Below are 22,814 nucleotides of genomic sequence, written 5' to 3' on the forward strand. Positions count from 1 at the left end.
GGTCATGATCCTGGAGTCCCTGGATCGAGTCCTGCATCGGGCTCCCTGCTCGGCGGGGAGTCTGCTCCTCCCTCTGACCCTCCCCTCTCTCATGCTCTCTCTCTCTCTCATTCTCACTCTCTCTCTCAAATAAATAAAATATCTTTTAAAAAAAAAGAATGCACAGTAAAATTCTTGGGAAAAAAGAACACACCGATTTAAGTGGAGATGGAAAAAAGAATAATAAGACACTGTACTTCTAATGCAGACGTTCGGTAGTCTGTAGATTTCTCTACCAGTTTAGGCCAGTGTACTGTTTATTGACTGCTTTGACTTTATTTTTTTTTATATAGCTTCAGATGCAAGTTCTAATCGACTAAGCAGAAGGAAGTAAATAAATTTCCCGTTTCATATAAATATAACATAATTTTACCAGCTAGAAAATATTTCAATGATGAGGTTTGCATGAAGCCAATCAAATGCAAATAGAACAGCAACAGTGAAATCGGTTTACTTTATAGCTTTTGGGAAGGAGTTTTAGGATGGTAGAGACAAACATCACATTAAAAGCTAAACAAAGTCCATCATTTGCAGACATTAATGATCAAATGATTTGACCATAATACATTCCTTGATGAGAAAATACATCAAGCTGGTAATCAAACACAAATTCCATGAGTATGAGTACCAAAAAAAAAAAAAAAAAGATTTTGTTTTCTAAGCATAGTTTTCATTAGCACAAGATCTTTTTTGATAGTATAACAAATAAACCTCTTCTTCTTACTAAATCTATGTTTCTTCTCTCATAGCTCCATCCTCCCCATAATGTCTTATTCAGAGCCACACAATATAGGAAAAACTATCATTGCCATCACTGGAAAAGTAAAATTCTTCTATTCTCCTTCATCAACTTTTTGAATATATGGTATATGCACATCAGGTGAGTTGCTAAAATATATGTCATATATTATGGATACAGAGTTCACTGCCAAAACAACTTATATCCAATCTTTTGATGGAAATAATATTATTCAAATACATAAACTTCAGATTAAATAAAAGAATATGAATGTAAAAGTTTATGTTATCCCTCCTCCTTTTGAGGGGGAAAAAAAAAACTATATATAAGAAACCACAATCTGTCTATAAAACTATAAAGAACAATGAAGCTAGGAGGAAGGCTTAAAGATATCTACTCTTTTAAATGATATTTTAAGCTGACTGTATCCTTTATAGTTCCTATCTGTTGCATAAAACATTACGGAGTCTAATAAGTTTTAAGGGCTGGTGTGACTTAATATGAATGAAACAGTTGGAAATACTCAAAACTCTAAGGCACATTGGTTACTGGGGCATGTTTTCAAGATCGATTGGGTAAACTAAATTACACAAACCTAAAAAAGGAACTGACATAGCTGGTTAAAGAATCTGCAACAATTCCTACTACAGAGACTTTTTGCATTAAAAAAGAGGCCCTCCAAGACCTGCAGATCTCTTTTGCCTTAATCTGAATGGGAATACCCTTGGAATTGGCTACCAATCCCACCAAGCCCTACTGTGTATTCCCAGATATTCCAACATTCCTGAAAGAATTTGGGTTAGTGAAATCTACTTTAGACTTTAAAATTAGGGACGAGACCATCTGTTTTATACATTACTATATCCCAAGCCCCTGGTAGAGTACATACATTCAAAATATGTTTGTTGAATGAATTAGAAAGAGGAATATAGGTAGGGAGGAAACAAAAGAGGAAAGACGAAAGGGAACAGATGCCCTGCTGCAAACCTGAATAACAGAAGATTCAAATTATGTAAGAAAATATAATTGTTTCCCAAGAAAAAAAAAATTCTCACACAAATTTCTTGACCACTGATTGGCCAGATTCCTGGTATTTTTCCCCATGAAAACCATGTAAGAAATTCAAGCTCAAAGTGCTGCTGGAATCTCTAAGTAGAAGTAACACCTAAGAACAAAAAGTATAGTAAAAGAAATAACAAGGGAAATAAAATGGTACACTAGAAAATAACTATTTAACACAAAAGAAATAAGTAAAAGAGTGACAACCAAAAAAAGAAATAAAATATATATAATACATTTAGCAAAATGGTAGATATTAATCCTATCTGATTAGTAATTACACTAAAGGTTAATGGACTAAACACTGAAACCAAAAGGTACAGATTGGCAGAATAAATAAAACATGATCTAACTATATGCTATCTATAAGACATACTTTATTTTCAAAGACACAATAGGTTGAAAGTAAAAATATGGTAAAAAAAAAACATATACCATACCAACATAACCAAAAAAGATCTGGATTAACTATACTAATATCAGACAAAATAGACAGTAAGAGAAAAACTATAACCAAATACAAAGAAGGACATTTTATAAGGACAAAAATGTCCTCTCAGGAAGACAGCAATTATAAACATACATGCACAAAATAAAACCACCCTCAACTACATGAAGCAAAAAATGATAGAATTGAAGGGAGAAATACATACTTCAACAATCAGTCAAAAACTTTAGTACCTTACTTTCAATACCATTATTGAAAGAAACAACTAGGAAAAATCACAGAAGATCAAAAAGGAAACAGAAGACCTGAACAACACTATAAACCAACTTAACAGACATCAACAGAACATTACACCCAGCAACAGCAGAACACTCTCTGGGATACACCATATGTTAGACCATAAAAACAAGGACTGAAATCATACAAAGCATGTTCTCCAACCGCAAGAAAATTAAATTAGAAATCAACAATGGAAGGAAATTTGGGAACTTAACAAAGATGTAGAAATTAAATAACACACTTCTAAATAACCAATAGGTCAAAGAAGAAATCAAAAGGGAAGTTAGGAAATACTTTGAGTTGAATAAAAATGAAAACACAATATACCAAAACTTATGGGATACAGCCAGAGAAGTGGTCACATGAAAACTTATAGCTCTAAATGCCTAAAATAAAAATGATGTTAATAAATAACCTTAATAAACTAGAGGAAGAAGAGCAAATTAAATCCAAGCAGAGGAAATGGAATAATAAAGATTAGACAACAAACTAATAAAATAGAAAACAGAAAAACAATAGAGAAAATTAACAAAACCAAAAGTTGGTTCTTCGAAAAGATCAACAAAATTAACAAACCTTTAGCTAGACTGATCAAGAAAAAAAGAGACAAGAAGGGACACCATTACTGATCTTACAGAACTACAAAGGATGTAAGGAAATACTATTAACAAATGTATGCCCACAAATTAGATAATCTAATAAAATGAACAAATCCAAAAAAGCCACAATTACTGGAACTCAAGAAGAAATAAAACTTCTGAATGGGCGTATAACAAGTAAACGTATTGAATTTTTAATCAAAATACTTCCCATCCATAAAAGCCCAGGTTTTACCTTCACTGGTGAATTTTACTGAACATATAAAAGAATAAACACTAAATCTTCACAAACCCCTCCCAAAAATAGGAGAAAATATTCCCGAACTATTTCTATGAGAGTAGTTTTTATTACCTTGACACTAAAACCAAACAAAAGATATCTCAAAAAAATCTACAGCCCAGGGGCCCCTGGCTGGCTTATTAGGAAGAACATGCAACTCTTGATCTCAAAGTAGTGTTTAAACCCCATATTGGATGTAGAGATTACTAAAATAAATACACTTAGCAGCGCCTGGGTGGCTCAGTCAGTTAAGCATCTCCGTTTGACTCAGTCATGATCCCAGGGTCCTAGGATTGAGTCCCGCATCGGGTTCCCTGCTCAGCAAGGATTCTGCTTCTCCCTTACTCTCTACCCCTACCCCCTGCTCGTGCTCTCTCTCACTCTCTCACTCTCTCTCAAATAAAATCTTTTTTAAAAAAGTTTAAAACAAATAAACTTAAAAAAAAATCTATAGACCAATATCCCTTATAAATACGTATATGCCAAAATCCTAAATAAACCATAGCCAAACATATGAAAAGAGACATGACTAAACAGGGTTTGTCCCAGGAATGCAAAGCTGGTTTGACAAAGAAATCAACCATTGGTTCAATCAATAGAATAAAGGAGAAAAATTACATGATAACTTCAAAATATTGTTGAAAGATATTAAGAAATAAATGGAAAAACATACCACGATCATAGAGGACTTAATATTTTTATCCCTGATAATGAGCATCTTTCATGGTGCTATTGACCATTCACTAATCTTCTTTGCAAAAATATCTATTCAGACACTTTGCCCACTTTTTAATTGGGTTGTCATTTATCGTTGAATTGTAGGAGTTTTTAATACATTATGGATACAATTCCCTTACCAGAAATATGATTTGCAAATATTTTCTCCCACTCAATGGGTTGCTTGCTCACTTTCTTAATAGTGTCCTTACAGCACAAAAGTTTTACATTTTGATAAAGGCCAGTTTGGTTACTTTGGTCAATTCTGGTGTCATTCCTACAAAGCAGGTGTTTCCTAAATGAAGAACTCCTCCACTACACCAAGATGCTTCCATTTTTTCAGCTCAATTGGAGCAGAAAGTAAAAGGAATAAGGTAAGATGGGAAGAATAAAGTTTTGAAGGTTAGAAGTGGTAGTCTATTCAATCTATTCATCTATTCAATCCATTCATCTATTTAATCATTACTAAGAATATACATTTGTATCAAATGTGGAAGGCTTTCATATATCAGTCTAAGAAATAAGGACTTAAAATGTCAATTATGCTCTCATTGCTAAGCATGAAACCCTCACTCACTTAACCTTCCATGGCCAATCTCTAACATTGAGCAAATTCACCTCATAACATCTCCTTTTCGATTTCCAGACTACTGAACATTGATGAGAGAAAAAAAGGACACAAAGCAGTTGGTGCTAATAAAAATGTATAGTTCTTAGCTAGAAATTCTTGCTTTAGGAATGTTCATTCTGTTTTATTCTTTGACCACAGCAGTTGCTCCAGGTTTTTTCTTTTTCAAAGTTCTCAACACCTACTAAGTCTTAGCAGATGACCCCTCTTTTTCTTCAATAAACTCATTTAACATGAGCCATTAAGTTCTTCCCATATAAGTATAAGCAGAAAAATCATATTCTTCTCTCCCTCCCAATTCACAAGAGCTCCTTTTTCTCTCCGTTTAGCCTATACACCTGTGTTAAATCCCCCCATCACCTTTAAGACTGTGAATCACCAATTATTCCCTCTCTAAAATCTTCAACCCCTTTCTTATGACCAATGCCGTTGTAGCTTTGACAAATTCATCCTTTTCCTTCAACGATTAAAATTCTTTGCCTTAATCCTTTGAGTTATCACTTCCACTTTTTCCACTAACTTTTCTTAAAGGAGTCTACATCACTGACTCCATCCTTGTCTTCAAACTCACTCCCTCATTATTTGATTTCTAATCATACCAGTCTGCTAAAGTCACCCTCAAAAGAGTTTCCAGTGGTCACCAAACACCAAATGAGGTTTACTTCCACTTCATATACCTTCAAATCTACATAGCATTTAATAATGTTCATCATCCCATCTTTGAAACCTTGTTTTGCCTTACATAACAGTATATTCTCTAGCTCTCTCATTTTATTTCTCGCCATTTCTCACAGGCAACTCCCAGTACCTCCTAAACGCAGACATTCTTAATTATCCAGACTCGATGATTCTGCCACTTAATCTCATACAAACTCTCCTTTTCACTCCTATTGTTACCAACCCAAATTCAAATTTCGTATTACTACTTGTCTGAATCAGCCACCACGCATGCCTCTACAATATTACTCCTTAATCCAAGAAACCAACTGCTTTGATAACATTAGTAAGATTTAGCCTAATTGTCTCATTCTTCCACTTAAAAGAGAGGAAGCATGTAGATTCAAAAGAACATTTGGTTTGAATCCTAGCTCTGACAATTACTTGTCATGAGACCTTGGGTAAGTCACTTAACTCCTATGAGCCTCAATATTTCTCTTCTTTAAAAAGAGGGTTGTAGGGGCACCTGGCCAGCTCAGTCAGTAGAGCATGCGGCTCTTGATCTGGGGGTTGGGAGCCTGAGCCCCATATTGGGTGTAGAGATTACTTAAAAATAAAATCTTAAAAAAAAAAAACCACCACCAACAACAAAAAAACCAAGGGTTGTAATATCTACTAAACACGATTTGTTACAAATAAATCACAAGACGTGTTCGGTTCTGATACATAAGAGACATTCTATAATCTTCAAGCGCTGTCTACTGCCTAACGAATAAGATCTACACACCCTTACAAGACAGTCAAACCCAATTTTTCTAGTCTAATAGCCACAGGCTCCCCCTCTGCTCCTATGCAGGACCACTAAGGACTCTTCACTGATATACTGTGCCACACCTCTGCCTTTTTCATGTTATGCACTCAGTCTAAAATGGCCTTTTCCCAAATCTACCCCTGCCAATTTTCTACCAGTTACTTAAGGCCAAGCCCAAGTATCACATCCTCTACAAAATACCTAATATGAAATAATCTTTTCTTCTGGGTTTTATTTCTGCCTCTTTTATACCATGTACTCCATTCAAGTTAGTTATACATGAGTCCTTCTTCCTTAGTAGAATGTAAACTCTTCAAGGGATGAAATTATGTGTTTTATCTACTACATTGTCAGTACACTGTACTACAAACAGAAGCATTAAAAATAATAGTAATAATTGTGACACAGAACTCTGAGATAGATTTCTCATACTATTCTTACAATTTATCCCAGATAATTTATGTAGCCACCTATCTTATCTATATGCTCACTATGGAAATCACATAAAAGTGTCCAATAAGTTGGGACATGTCTAAAGGGAGATGTGACCTATTTAAATTATATAACTGAAATACAAATAAGACTTTTGTAAGTCTGCTTTATGGAAAATAATATGATTTTAATAACAGTTAAATCCTAGCAATTCAAAAGGATAACCTTGTCATTTTATTTCAATTTTAAAGATAATTTACACACATTTTCAAATAATTCCATTTCGAGAACAAACATAACAAATCATCATATGCATGAACGAAATGTACCACAAAGCTACACATCAATGAAATCTCCAATATATTTTACAAAAATTAATCAGAGTTGATCATTTTTGCTAGACTAGACTACATATATCGTTTTTGAATGGTAAATAGAAGAAATAAACAAGCAAATCCTACATAAAAGGAGTGATCAAATAATCAACTAGTCTTCAAGCACAACGTGACATTATGAATGAATTAAAAAAAGCTACACTCTTTGTCACACATCCACCCCAGAACACCAGGAAAGAAAAAAACCATAGAGACACATGTAGTATAGACACAAGCAAATACAAAGTGAAAGAGTGGCCGCAAAGATTAGAGAGAGTGGGAAGCACCTGCTTCCAATTTGTCTAGTATATACTGTATATGATACCTGTTTCCTGAGTTTGAAAAGCTATAAAAGGAAATTACACTTCAGCATTAGTATATGTGCACATAAACGTGCATATATCTCATGTAGTTGTACTGAGAGACCTTTTATATAGGTCTAAAAATTCAGACAGGGCATATCTAGGTAAGTATCAAGATCAACATTAATGATGCATCTTTGGTAAGGCTCACCAGGTAAGAACAGATTTGAACAAAACTCTTAACACTTACGTCTTCCCTGTGTCCACACAGCATGCAGTTCAAACTGGATTAACTGAAGACCCTACATATGTCTAGAGAACAAGGCAGTGTTTTCACTTGGGATATGTTAACTGTCTCTCTAGATACTGAATCCCTGACCTCTGGATATAATAATAAAACCAATTATTTCATGTTTTAAGATACATAATCAACACATACATGTAAACGTTAGATTTCTAAGCTATAAGAAGAGTACAAATAGTTACCTTCCTATGTGCAATAATAAAGATTACTTACAGCTGACTTGACTGAGTATCTGTCTCTGAGTCTCTTTTGGCTTTTTAACCCTCACAAGTGTTTGAGCTGACCATTTAAGAAACACTTAACTACCGCAAAATCCGATTCCCTTACAGAAACTATACAGTGGCCCCATTTGGTGTCATAGAACTCTGTGAGGGTCTCAGGCAAAGAATCCTCTCCCCCAAAATACCTACTTAAGTACATATAGACAAAGGATTTTACATACCAATGAGGGTTTCTATTTTAGTGACTTTCCGAATGTTTGATGAACTTTGACTCACCTTGCTCCCTTTTTCCATGATTCCCTGAAAGTGTTTCAGAGCCTAAATTTGTATATTAATTCTACCTCCCTCCCCTAATTCTACCATTTATCAGCAGGGTAAAGTGTGTTTCTTTCATTGTTTCGTTATAATGGCATAGTTCTCTTGCAAATTAGATGACTCTATGCATCATGCTGTAGTGTTTTAACTGATTTTCTTATTTTCTTCTCCACTGGAAAATGAACTCCTTAAAGCCTATGTCAGGTTTTTTTCTATACTCTGGCAACTAGCACAACTAGCACCTAGTGCAAAGAAAGTATTAAATATCTGTCAATCAAACAGAGACATGAGGTGATAATTGCTGAAGATGGGCAATGGGTACATGCAGAGTAGGGGAGGAAGGGGGTTTCATTCTACTAATCTATCTTCTTTTGTATATATTTGAAATTTTTCAAATAAATGGTGGGAAAACTCTGGAAAAGAGACACTTGTAGCTGTACATCAGTTAACTTTCACATACATAAAAGAGTCTAAAAGTGAACTGGACTTGTTCATTTTGCCTTACAGAACTAGGATCAATGAGTAGAAACCAAAACTTTGGTTTGTATAAGAAAGAACTCTTCAATAACTAATGGTATCTGAAAGTGAAGCTGGTTCCAAGGAAGAAAGAGAGGGGACCCTGCTATTGGGCTAATTATATTCAAGCAGGAGTTGGCCAATGAAACCGGCATACTATTCACAGCATTAAAGCACCATATGGAAAAAATGAATTCTAAGGGGGATCTTCAAATTTGTGAGTATCTGAAAACAGAGTTTATTATCTTAAAACAGATACACAGAAGTCAATATAAAGATGGCTGTTGATTTCATATTCCTTATAAAGCATCTACAAAGAATGAGGTTTTTATCAAAACCAATTTCTTCATAAGCCTCATCTTGCAGGTGTTCACTCTCTGAACTCCAGCTTTCCTAGCCTTTTTGCAGGTCCTCAATGTGCCCTGTGACACTGTACATGCTCTACTAGAATGCTCTTCGGATAGCAGCTAAGACACACTGCCTAGGAAAAGGCTTTTCCTAGCTGGCCACATCAGGCTCTTCCATCACATGCTCTCAGACAACCACAATCCTTTTCTGGAGGGCAGAGACCCCATGTTTTTGCTCATCACTGTATCCCCAGGGCCTATCACTGAGCCTGGCATGTTGTAAGTGCTCAACAAATATTTGTTGAATGGATGAAGGATGAAGGAATACAACATTCCCTATGAAACTAGCATTTTCATAAATAATGATCTAAACCGAATACAAGTCAACTTGCCAAAATATGGCCAAGCTATTTATCACAAGTGATTAAACTACTTCCCTAGAAACTAAGGACAATAAGAAAATAGCTAGCCCCCAAGGCAATATTTTCATACTTGTTTTGTTATGAAAATATAACACATTTTCAGTAACTTTTAGCTTCACCATATACAAAAGGAATTTATTTTCCAGGACCCTTTTAAGATTCTGACAAGCAAACGATTCTCAAGTCAAACCATGGGTTATTAAACTGAAAGAATATATTGTATGAATGTGAAGTTTAATGAGGACATTATAATGAAGAAGCAGTGAGAAATTCAGGACAGATGGACAACCATCAGGTCATAGAAGGTATTTCCAAATTGTATTTGAAGAAAGATATGAAAATGTTCAGGGTAGGAGTATTTTGTGTTGCTAAGAAACACGGAAGATTGATGAGCAAATTGTTTCTCTTACAAAGGTCAGCTACAATCATCTCATTTATCAGTGTAATTCCTTTTAATGATTATTCATTTGTAAAACTTTACAAAGTATACCAAACTAAACAAAAAGGAAGACATAAATTGTGTTTAACACTCAGAAATCACTAATATATTTATTTATACAGGGACATTTAGAGTGGTATTTTATTGGCTTCCAACAGAAGTGTGTTTTTAGGACAAAGTTACAAAATACTTTTAGTACTAAGATTGTAAGGGGAAAAAAACTATTGAAGTTTTAAAAGTTCGAAAAAAATTTCTACCCACACCAAAACTATCAATATAGCTAATATACAAAATATTTGAGGGGTGCCTAGGTGGCTCAGTCCTTAAGCGTCTACCTTCGGCTCAGGTCGCGATCCCGGGGTCCTGGGATCGAGCCCCTCATCGGGCTCCCTGCTCCGTGGGAAGCCTGCTTCTCCCTCTCCCACTCCCCCTGCTTGTGTTCTCTCTCTTGCTGTGTCTCTCTCTGTCAAATAAATAAATAAAATCTTAAAAAATATATATTTGAAATTCCAAATAGGTAAATTCTAACAAAGTTAAACACTAGGCTTTAGGAATATTTTATTTTTATTTTAATTTGGAGGAAATTCTGTACTTCCATCTTATTCAGAACGCCATATTACCTAATAAATTTGAATTAAAGCCAGCACTGCAACATGCTGAAATCACTTAAACTGAACTCTGTTTCTTATGACCTTTAGCTTTAATTTGGGACCCAACATGAACTGTCACCCAGACCTACACTTTCACCCAGGTCATCCACTCCATTATTAGTGCCAATCCTGGGCTCAGACCCTTCTCCACTTCAGAGACAAATGACAAACTAAGGAAAAGATGATGGGGGCCTTTGGACCAAGTAATGAACTCCAAAGCACGACTGTTTCTCAATGAAATAAATAAAATTTACATTGGAGAGTTACGAATGTGGAAGACTTAGCCTATATTAAATACCAAAAAAAGGGACTATTATTATTACTGTGCTTTAATTTGTAAATTGATTTCCTCTGATATTAATGCAAAAAATGTATTTAGTGCTATACCAACAATCCAAATCTACAAATCAGAAAGCACAAGATTCCAAAAATCCCTTTTTATTACAAAAATTTTCAAATTTATACTACAGTAGAGAGATGAGATTAATGAATCATATCACCCAGCTTCAATAATCATCATCACTACTAATTTTGTTTCATCTACAGGAAATTTATTCTTGAACAATGCAAAAGTACACTGAATTGAGACACCCTTTTAAAAATATACCCAACAGGGGCGCCTGGGTGACTCAGTCAGTTAAGTGGCCGACTCTTGATTTCAGCTCAGGTTATGATCTCAGGATAATGGGATCCAGCCCTGTGTCGAGCTCTGCACTCATTGTGGAGTCTGCTTGGGATTCTCTCTCTCTCCCTCTCACTCTGCCCCTCACCCCACTCACATTTGCTTGCTTGCTTCTCTCTCTAAAATAAATCTTTCTTAAAAAAATATTTTTAAAAATGTAATCCAACATGTTGACCATGCAGAAATGATGGGTCTCATGTAAAAATTTTATTTTTGTCTCCTTCTGGTCTATTGAACCTATTCAGCAGTAAAGCAACCTTTGCCCTAGAAAATTCAAGTGATTCTCATGACTTTATTGGTCCCTTACAAGTAACAGAAAATCATATAGTCACTTTAAATGGTAAGTCTCAGTTCAGTAACTTAAAATGACCATTCCAGATAGACAACTAGGGAAATTTGAATATAGACAATATATTTTATATTATTATATCAATGGTAAAGTCCTGAGTATGATAACAGTATTGTGATTACATGTGAAACTACCTCAATTTTTAAGATAAACAAGCTGAAGTATTTAGGGGCAAAGTGTCATTTTTTTCCCCAATGGTCCAACCATACTCCACCTGCCAAAAAATATATATATATACCATATATAATTGTAGCCAAAAGTTACTACCTGGTAAAAGTTATGAAGTATTTATTATTTTACTGTTTTAACATTTCTGTAGATTTGAAATTTTTCAAAATTAAAAGATTAGATCCAAATAATAATCAAACTCCAAAGTACATTTAACACTAAATCTTATGTTCTCCATTAGGCTGAGGCCTCCCAGAGCTGGCCACCGTCAGTGAGGGAAGGAACATCTTCTCACCTAGGAAGTTTCTCTGCTGTCACCTTCCTGAGTTTTCAGAGCCCACCAGGGTCAAGGTCAGGGAGAGGAAAAGAGGCCAGTTATGTAGAACAGTTCTTATTTGACTGCTACTGTTTCAAAATGGCCTACAACTATGTGGATATGGCAGGTGTTTAAAGCTCAATTTTCCTCTCTTAGGAAGCTTATGTGCATTCTTGCACATAATGGGGGGTATTACCCTCCAATCGAGAAACTCCTGCCAGGGGCAGTGCTCTCCCTCAACTAATAGCTCCCTCCTGACGCCCCTTCAGTTTCTGAACCCTGGCAGTATGCCCCACAACTCTACTGCTGGGATCCTCTTGCCCTGGCAGAAAACTCTTGGGCAGGATCCCTTTTCAATAACACCATGTTAATATTTATATTCTGGGATACACAAATACACTTTTGAACTGCTGAAAGAGAGGAGTGCAATTACTTCTTCAAACCCAGTCCTGCTGCCACAGCTTTCCCAGGCATGAGTCCCACGTGACCCCAACTGCAGGACCCATATACTCCAGTGGAAACTTCTCTCACTAAGTTTGGTGAAAGATTCAGACATCCCTAACTTGGGGGATGCAGGTCTAAAACACACAGCCCTTCAGTGACATTCCAGAAAAATTCACCGGATGAACTTCTTCCTCCTTTTGATAGCTCCATGTGAGTGAAAAGATTCCAAGGTCACAAAACCAGAATTTCCACAATTCTACATACGGTGTAGTCCTTCCTTTGGATATAGAAGAATAAGCATCTGTGGAATACTGATGCCCCAACTAAAAGTTCAAATTTCCCATTCTAGTATCCCAGGACCTCTATTATTTGACGTAGTGAGGACTAAATGTTTCTATAAACATAAAGCACATACAACATGACCTTGGCACAGAATAAAGCTCTTCCTTATCGTTAGCTACTATGCTAACATAGAGTTCTCTTTTAAAAAAGTATCTAAACATATGTTGGTAAGAATATAGAGAAACTGGAACCCTTGTGCACTGCTGGTGGGAATGTAAAATGATGCAGCCACTATGGAAAACAGTATGGTAGCTCCTCAAAAAATAAAAATAAAATTACCATAAGAACTGACAATTCCCTTTCTAGATATATACCAAAAAGAATTGAAAGCAGGGACTTGAACAGGTACTTGTGTACCCATGTTCATAGCAGCACTATTATTCACAATAGTTAAAAGGCGGAAGCAACCCAAGAGTCCACTGACAGATGAATCAATTTTCCAAAACGTAGTGTATATATATACATACATACATACATACATGGATTACTTGACCTTAAAAAAGAAAGAAATTCTGACACATGTTACAACATAGATGAAACCTGAAGACATGATACTAAGTAAAAAAAAGCCACAAAAGAAAAGATACTGTATGATTTCATTTATATGAGGTACCTAGAGCACTCATATTCATAGAGGAAAAAGTAGAATGGTGGTTGTCAGGGGCTGGGGAGAGGGGAGGAATGGGATATTATTGTTTAATGGGTATAAAGTTTTAGTTTGGGAAATGAAAAAGAGTTCTGGAGACAGATGGTGGTGATGGTTACACAACAATGTGAATGTACTTAATGCCACTGAAAAATGGTTAAAATGGTAAATTTTGTTATGTATATTTTACAATTAAAAAGTTTTTCAAAACTGCCTATAGTCAAATGATACAAAATGGTCAGATGATACAAAAATTCTATCAAAAAGAGATAAGTCAATGAGTGAGTGGGGAAAATGCTGAGGTCACCTCCTATCCTCCGACCCTACAATCCCACTCCTAGATATATGCCCCCAAAGAACTTAAAACTAAGACCATATTAATCTCTATGAGGATACTTAACACAGCACTGCTTCAGTGGTACTGGAGGCAACTGAGTTACCTATTACCCAGATAGGTAACTCAGATGTAACAAACTATGTTTAGGAGTAATCAGCTGGAAATACATGCCATAACATGTCTAACCTAAAAACAGTAAGTGAAAAAAGAAAACTCAAGGTTTGAACATAAGATACCTGTAATATAAAAACCACCCTGCATTTATCAAAGACAAGTTACCAATCCAAGGGCTTATACTAAACACGTGTGAGTGGGGATCTGCTAGGGGAAATGTGGGTGGGGGTAGAAAAACAGAGTGGGGATTAGGGTTAAAGTAAAAGAATACCATAAAAGAAAAGCGTCTTGTCCTGACAACTGAAAATAGGGTGTCATCAGCTAAGGAAGATAATTAATGAAACTCTGAATAAGAAGTCCAAAGAAATTTTTATGCACTAACTTTATTTTCTTTTCCAAATATCTATAAATTTTTGCTCTGAGGCACTTTCATTTAGGTAGTTTTTAATCTGACCATCTGTTTACAAAAGGCCAATACACTGGAAAAAGAAAGAAACTGGGTTTTTTTGCTAATTGTGATGCCAACGTTTTAATCTTTATTAAAAAATAATAACTGATTCAGATGATAAAAGTCTTCCAACAAACCGTTTTTATATATTTCAGTTACCTTACACAAAACACCACAATTGTGCAACGTAACAAAAAATATATATCTCTAAGAAAATTAATGAACTATAGATTTCCTTGCTGGTGATTATTTCCTAAACAGTAATTCCAAAGATGCAAATATCACTACCTAAAGTTGTAGAAGCAATTAAACCATCTCTCTTATCACAGTAACAGACACAAAATGTAGCCCTGGAAGGCTCTTTTTAAAACTACATCCACTACCAATGCCCACATGCTTTTTGACAAATGAAAGTATTAAATGTCAGGTTCTTTAAACTGTGACCTCAAATCACTAATCAAGACTTCTGAAGATCATTACCACTCCCCCAGGAGGTACGCCTTTGTTACCTCTTCAGTGCCAGCACAAGTCCCCAGTACATCATGGTCCTCAAGAAAATGGTTTTCAAACGGATGATCTCAACAAATTGACGGTGGTTATAAATAAATGGAAGAGTGTACAGAAGGAGCCAATGACAACTGACTTGCACTTATCTGAAGGACTATCTTAAAATAGACTGCTCAGTCAGTGAAAGTGGTGCATCTCTAATCTATACCTAGATACAGGTCTCTGAGAACCTAAAAGGACAACCAAATACCCAAGTGCTCCTTCTCTGTTCTTCCATGGCACCCATCACCCATCTCCACACTTACTCACAGAATACAGAAAATAGCTGTGTCTCTACCATCTGTATTCAAGTCATTGAGGGCTTACTTATGTTCACCCATGCCATCATAAATAGCTCCTGTCCCTCACTAAAAGATATGTTGACCAAAACAGGTTAATCTAGAGGACTGCCATAAAAGTTAAACAAAAAAAAGAGAAAGATATGGATTATACCAGAGAATGAGTTAGTATATCACCTCAGATTGCCCACAGCCATCCCATCTTTACTGGGTGAACACTACTGAGATCAAATAAATGGACCCTTTGTTTCTATCTATTCCCTACTCTAGAACTGCAGCCATGCAAAACAATGCCTGTTGTAGTTACAACACTCTTACACATAAGCTTATTCATTCAACAGACCACACTGGAGATCTACTTCAAGATATCCTAAAGGCTTCCTATTTTAAAAAACTGTTCAATTTATTGAATAAATATTTATTATTGAATAAACATTTACAGAACATCAACTGTGTGCCACATTCTAGGCTGGTAAGGCACTATGGGAGAATTAAAAGATGAGTAAAGCATTCAAGGAGCTTACAATTTAGTAAGGACTACTTGACAAATATTCAAAGGACTGTAACATTCAAGTAAGAAAAGCACCATCAAAAAGAAATGAGAGACTTTCAAGAATGATTAGGATTTTGACAGGGAGAGGTGAAAAGGGGGTTTCAGCAAAGAAAATAGTACTATCAAAGAAAAAGAGATGGTACATAAATATAGGAATGCGGACCAAAATATTGGCATATGTGTTAGGTATAAAAAGGCAGAAAACGAGAGTAAACAAAGCAGACTAAAGCCTAACTAGAGAGGTCCTTAAATGCCAGAATTAAATTTTAAAGCTTCCTTTTGTGAATAACAAGGACAATCAAAAAAATAAATAAATAATAGTTTCCCAAAAAAGTCACTGAAAACTGAAATGGGTCTCCATATGAACAACAAAATACTGGAGAAGGAAAACTAGGAGAGGAGCATCTTCAATAGGCCAAGGCTGTAGAAGTTTGCATGACATAATTTTAAAAAGACATCGAGAGAGAGGCTGGGAAGGGAAGGGAAAAAAAAAGAAGGGGCTGAACAATGTTCCAACTATTTTTTATACCAGGATATATACAAATAAAAATATTTTTTAATATACCCAAAAACTTATTTTTTCCGAAAATTTCAGTAGTAAAAGAGAGTAAGAGAATATTTCCAATGCTTGCTAGGATGGCATAACTGGCACCAGACATGCCCCCTTCCCACTATAATCAACCTGAAAACTGTACAAAATATATAAAACTGTTTTCGGACATTGGACAATATGGTAGTGCAGAACTGTGATCCCTGAAGAAGGGAAATCAGTAAAGGAGCCCTATGGCTCACCATAGGGCTTCTACCAAGAAGCACTCTATGGACCACAGTGAGAGGAGATAAAAAGTGCATAGTGGGGTCCAACTGAGTTGAGGAAACATATTTTCGAGTTTCAGGGAGGCTGAGGTAACTGGAGTTTGTAAGGATACAGTGCATAAGAGAAAGGAGCAATACAGAGAAAAAGCTCCACACATCTAAATAGGGATCCCATTTGCACATTTCCAAAGATTATTATAAGACTCCATGAGGCTAGCTGAAGAACAAAGATGAGAGACTTATAACATGAACACTAGCCAAAGGTCACACAGGCCTAGAAGACATTCAAGACTACAACAGAAGAGCAGAGAGATTTCATTGAACACACATGGTATTCAGCAGAGCATGAAAAAGGGTCACACATTAGTAACAGGATTAAATTAGCTCTAGAGTAAAGGCTACTCAAGAACAATCCTACAAAGCATAAAAACCAGCCTCAAGAAAATCAAGCTGATCCACAAAGAATTTAAAACTGCCTGCCAAAGCTAATACTTTTTTTTTTAAAGGCAATAAAATTAAGACACTCAACAATGCAACATTCACAATGCCCATCAACCAACAATAAATCACCACACATGTGAAAAAGAAAAATGTGACTCAACCAAGACAAAACAATAGGAAATGATACAGAAATGGCAGACACAATGGAAATAGCATACTAGGACTTTAAAACAGCAAGTACATTAAAACATGATTTATGAATGTATTCAATAATTTATGTTTAAAATGATAATGAAAGAAATGAAAGCTATTTTAAAAAGTAAAACTTCCAGAAATTAAATCAAAAAGTCTTTAAAAAAAAAATTCATTAGATGGTCTTGTGACAAGGTAGAAGAGAAGATCCTTTAACTTGAAGGCAAACAATAAAAACTATCTAAAAAAGAAGCAGACAGGAGAAAAGAGGGAGAAAAAGTGAATTGAGCCTTGGTGGCCTGTGGAATAATATCTAGTCACCAATGTATAACTAAAATAACTAGTCACCATATGTATATAACTAAAATACCCAAAAGAGAGAAGCAGAAAAAATTTTGAAAAAATAACAGCCTACAAGTTTTCAAATTTGAGGAAAACCATAAATCTACAGATCTAAGAGACTCAATAAACTTTAAACAGGATACATATTTTAAAAAACTACATCAAGATATATCATACTAAGTCCCTGGAAAAAATGATAAGGAACCCCACTGACTTCTCATCCAAAGAAATGGGGGGAAAAAATGTAAGCCAGAAGACAATGGGAAGATATTTTTTTAAAGAGCGGAAGAAATTGAAGGGGAAAAGAAACCGTCAGGGTACAACTGAAAAATAAAAGCTAAAAAAACATTTTCAAATAAAAGGTGAGAATTTGTTGACAGCAGGCCTGTACTGTAAGAAATGTTAAAGAAGTTCATCAAACTGAAGAAAAATTATACTATATGAAAGTAAAGATCTACATGAAGGAATGAAAAGCACAAGAAAAGGTAATTATGCAGGTCAATGTAACAGGCTTTTTTCTCATTTGTTAATTCCTCTAAAATAAAATTGTTTAAAGAAAAAAAAATTTAATGGTGATATTTTACATAATACACAAAGGTAAAATATACAACAATACTACAAAGAACGGAGCGGGGGGAATGCCGGAGTGTTGTAAAGTTCTTAAATGATATGTAAAGTGGTATAATATGCATTGAATATAGACTGGGATAAGATCTGTACTATAATCTTTTTTTTTTTAAAGATTTTGTTATTTATTTATTTGACAGAGAGAGAGAAGAGCACAAGCAGAGGGAGTAGCAGAGGGAGAGGGAGAAGCAGGCTCTGCACTGAGCAGGGAACCCAATGCGGGACTCGATCCCAGGGCCCTGAGATCATGACCTGAGCCGAAGGCAGACACTTAACCATCTGAGCCACCCAGGCGCCCCTGTATTATAAATCTTATCGGAACCCCTAAGTGAAATAAATATACAAAGATGTATATAGCTTAAAACCCAAAAGGTGATGTAAAAATAAACACTAAAATACTCAACTAACCCAAAAGAAAGCAGGAAAAGAACAGAGGGGACAAATAGACATATTTCATATTTCCCCCAAAATGTGTCTATTCAGACATTTTGCACATTTTTAAGTCATTTCTCTTTTGACAAATGTCTTATTGAACTGTAAGAGTCCTTTATATATTGTGGATACAAGTCCCTTACCAGAGATATGATTTGCAAGTATTTTCTCCCAGTTGGTGGGCTGGCTTTTCACTGTCTTGATGGTGTCTTCTGAAGTAGTTTTCAATACTGATGAAGTCCAATTTATCTATTTTTTCTTTTGTCACTTGTGCTTGTGATGTTTTCTCAGAAAGGTCTGCTTAATCCAATGACATGAAGATTGACTCTTAAATTTCTTTTAAATTTTATAGTTTTAGTTCTTACATTTAGGTCTATAATCCATTTGGCATCAATTTTAATGCACGGTTAAGGAAAGAGTCCAACTTTATTCTTTTGCTAATGGATACACAGTTGTCCCAGCACCATCTGTTGAAAAGACTAGTCTTTCCCTATTAAATTATGTCAGCACTCTTGTCAAAAACCAACTGATCAGAAGCATTAGGGTTTATTTCTGGACTCTCAATTCTATTTCATCAATCTTTATGTCTCTCATTATACCAGCATCACACCGTCTTGGTAACTATAGCTTTGCACTAAGTTTTAAAATTAGGAGAGGTCCTTCATTTTTGTTCTTTTACAGAATTGTTTTTACTCTCTTAGATACCCTGAATTTCCATATAAATTCTGGGATCAGTTTTTTATTAAAAAAAAAAAAAGGCAGCTAGGATTTTGATAGAGATTGCCTTGAATCTAGATCATTTGGTAGACTACTGCCAATTTCACATTAAGTCCTCTAATACACAAACATGCAACATCTATTTATTTAAGGTCTTCCAACAATTTTGGTAGGTTTTAGACAATTTTTCTACTGCTTTTGTTAAATGTGCTCCTATTTGATTTTTTGTTGCTATTATAAATGAATTGTTTTCTTAATTTCACTTTTATATTGTCCATTGTTGGTATATAGAAATATAATTGATTTCTGTATACTGCTCTTGTACCTCGCAATTTGCTGGTCATTTATTAGTTGTAATAGATTTTAATGGATTTCTTAGAATTTTCTATAAAGATCCTGTCATCTACAAATATAGTTTTATTTCTTCTTTCCAATCTGGATGCTTGTGTTTCTTTTTCTTACCTAATTGTCTTGACTAGAACCTCTATTATAATATTGAATAGATCTGGTGACAGCAACACTCTTGCCTTGTTCCTGATCTTGGAGAAAAGCATTCACTCCTTCACCATCACATAGCTCTGTTTTTACATAGATGCCTTTTATCATACTGAGGAAATATCCTTTTATTCTGAGTTTAATAAAAGGTTGCTGGATTTTTCAAATGATTTTTCTAATGAGATGACCATTACCTTGATACCGAAATCTGACAAAAACATTACACTGTCCCATCAGCTTGAGCTGCCATAAAATACCACAAAATGAGTGGCTCAACAATAGGAATTTATTTCTCAAAGTTTTGCAGGCAAGGAACTCCAAGTTCAAGGTGCTGGCCAAGTTGGTTTCCCAGTGAGGACCCCCTTCCTGGCTTATAGAAAGATGCCTTCCCGCTGTGTCCTCACATGTCCTCATGTGGTAGGGAGAGTGAGCAAGCAAGCTCTGGTCTCTTCCTCTTCTTATAAGGACACTAATCCTTACATTATGGGGGGCCTCACCCACATGACCTCCTCCAAACTTAACTGCCTTCCAAAGGTCCCACCTCCAAATACCTTCACGTTGGGAGTTAGGGCTTCAACACATAAGTTTTGAGGAGACACAAATATTCAGTCCATAATACTCCCTCCCAAAAAAATTATATCCCTCATAAACAAAGATTTTCAAATCATTAAAAAATATTACAAATCAAATTAAGCATGATATTAAAGGATAATGCATCATAACCAAATGGGGCTTTCAAATGCAAAGGCTGATTAAGGATCTAAAATCCAATCAATGCAATATATCAAATTAATAAATTTAAAAAGAAAAACCAAATGATTCTTTCTATAGATACAGAAAAAAATCATATGACAAAATTTAACATTCATTTATAATAAAAGCTCTCGGCATACTAAAAATAAAAGGGAATTTGCTCTACCTGCTCTATAAAGAAATTTGCAGTTAACATCATACATAATAGTGAAAGTCTAAATGCTTTCTATGTCCAGGAACAAGGTGAAGATGCTTACTCTCACCGCTTCTATTTAACACTGCACTGTAAGTCCTAGTCAGTGCATTAAAAAAGAAAGAAAAGACATAAAGATTGGAAAGAAAGTTACAAAACTCTCTTCATTTGTAATTAATGCAATTATTTACAAAGAGTATCCTGAGGAAATCACACACAAAAGTCAGAAAAATTAATGAATTAATAAGGTACCAGGATACATATTCAACATATAAAAATCAACTGTATTTCTATATGCTAACAATGACCAACTGCAAAATTTACTTTAACTGCATTTTCAATAGCATCCAAAAATATAATTCATATCCTATTCACTTAGGATAAATTTAACAAAAGACATCAAAGACTAGAACAATAAACACTATAAAACACTGCTGAGAGAAATTAAAGAATAAGTAAAAAGGTGAAAATATACCATGTCTGTGGGTTGAAATAACTCAGTACTGTTTAGAAATTCATCCTCCCAAAATTGATCCATTTAATGCAATGCCAATCAAAATTCCTAGAGGTGTTTTGTATAAATCTACAAACTAATTCTATACTCAGATAGAAATGGAAAGAACTTAGAGGACCCAAACAATTTCAAAAAAAGAACAGAGTTAAAGAATTTACACCATTGATTTCAAGACAGTTTAAAACACTGTTGTGTTGGCATGATAGATATATAGATCAGTTTAAGAGTCTAGGAAAAGATCCATACATTTTATATAATTACTTGATTTTTAACAAAAGTTTTCAAGATAACTCAAAGGAGAAAAGACAGTTTTTTCAACAAATGGTCCCTGAACAACTAGATATGGAAAAGAATGAACCTTGATCCTTACCTCACACTCTACACAAAAATTAACTCCAAATGGACCAGAGATCTAATGTAAAAGCTAAAACTGTAAAACTTTTAGAAGAAAACACAGGTTGGGGCGCCTGGGTGGCTCAGTTGGTTAAGCGACTGCCTTCAGCTCAGGTCATGATTCTGGAGTCCCGGGATCGAGTCCCACATTGGGCTCCCTGCTCAGCAGGGGGTCTGCTTCTCCCTCTAATCCTCCCCCTCTCATGCTCTCTGTCTCCCATTCTCTCTCTCAGATAAATAAATAAAATCTTTAAAAAAAAAAGAAGAAGAAGAAAACACAGGAGAAAATTTTCACAACCTGGAGTTAACTAAAGATTTTTAGGTGGGGGGGTGGAAAAAGGAGGAGGAAAGGAAAGGCAACAGGAAAAAGCACAGATCAAAAAAAGAAAATATTGATAAACTAGAGCCATTCAAAATTTAATTTACTTCGGCTCTTCAAAAGAAATTATCAGTGAAAGAAAAGAACAATCTACAAACCAGGAGAAAATATATCTGACAAAAGACTTGTTCTAAATATGTTAAAAACTTTTATAACTAAACAACAACAATCCCAATTTTTTTTAAATAGGCAAAAGATCTGAACAGACACTTGACAAAAGATAAATGGCCAATAAGTAAATAAAAAGATCAACATCACTAGTAATCAGAGAAATGCAAATTAAAACCACAATGAGATAAAACTACTCACTTAGGAGAATATCTGAACTTAAAAGAAGGCTAGAATGATATCAAGTGCTGGCCAGAATGTGGGGCAATTAGCACTTTCATACCCTGCTGGGGAATATGGTGCAATCACCTAGAAAACAGTTTGGCAGTTTCTTACAAAGTTAAACACACACTTTACCACATAACACTAGAATTCTACTCCTGGGTTACTTAACCCAGAAGAATTAAAGCATATGTATACAAATACTTGTACATGAACATTCATGGTAGTGTCATTTCTTATAGGCAAAAACTTTAAACACCCCCAATGTCCATGTACAGGTCAGCTGTGGCATATTTTCACAATGCAACTACTCTGCAGTGAAAAGGAACTACTAAGGTATACAATAACATAGTAATAAGCTTCAAAAA

The 22,814-nt window shown here is 35.1% G+C and overlaps 1 protein-coding gene across 14 annotated transcripts in view; it reads right to left on the minus strand.

The window, feature by feature from the left end:
* GTDC1 (glycosyltransferase like domain containing 1) overlaps positions 1-22,814 on the minus strand; it is a 407,743-nt gene that overhangs the window by 364,251 nt on the left and 20,678 nt on the right. For 7 of the 14 annotated variants that reach the window (XM_054506236.2, XM_064586466.1, XM_064586467.1 and 4 more), the window contains exon 1: positions 18,816-19,671. The exons of 2 other annotated variants lie outside the window; for them this stretch is intronic. The gene's annotated coding sequence lies outside the window, so the exon portion shown is untranslated. Of the gene's footprint in view, positions 1-18,815; positions 19,672-22,814 lie in introns of those variants that run through there. 5 more of the 14 variants (XM_064586475.1, XM_064586472.1, XM_064586476.1 and 2 more) reach the window with 2 other exon arrangements.

This window comes from Mirounga angustirostris, unplaced genomic scaffold (assembly GCF_029215605.1).
Source record: "Mirounga angustirostris isolate CCGP_5_RB_7025 unplaced genomic scaffold, mMirAng1.0.hap1 SCAF_3, whole genome shotgun sequence".
Lineage (NCBI taxonomy): Eukaryota > Metazoa > Chordata > Mammalia > Carnivora > Phocidae > Mirounga > Mirounga angustirostris.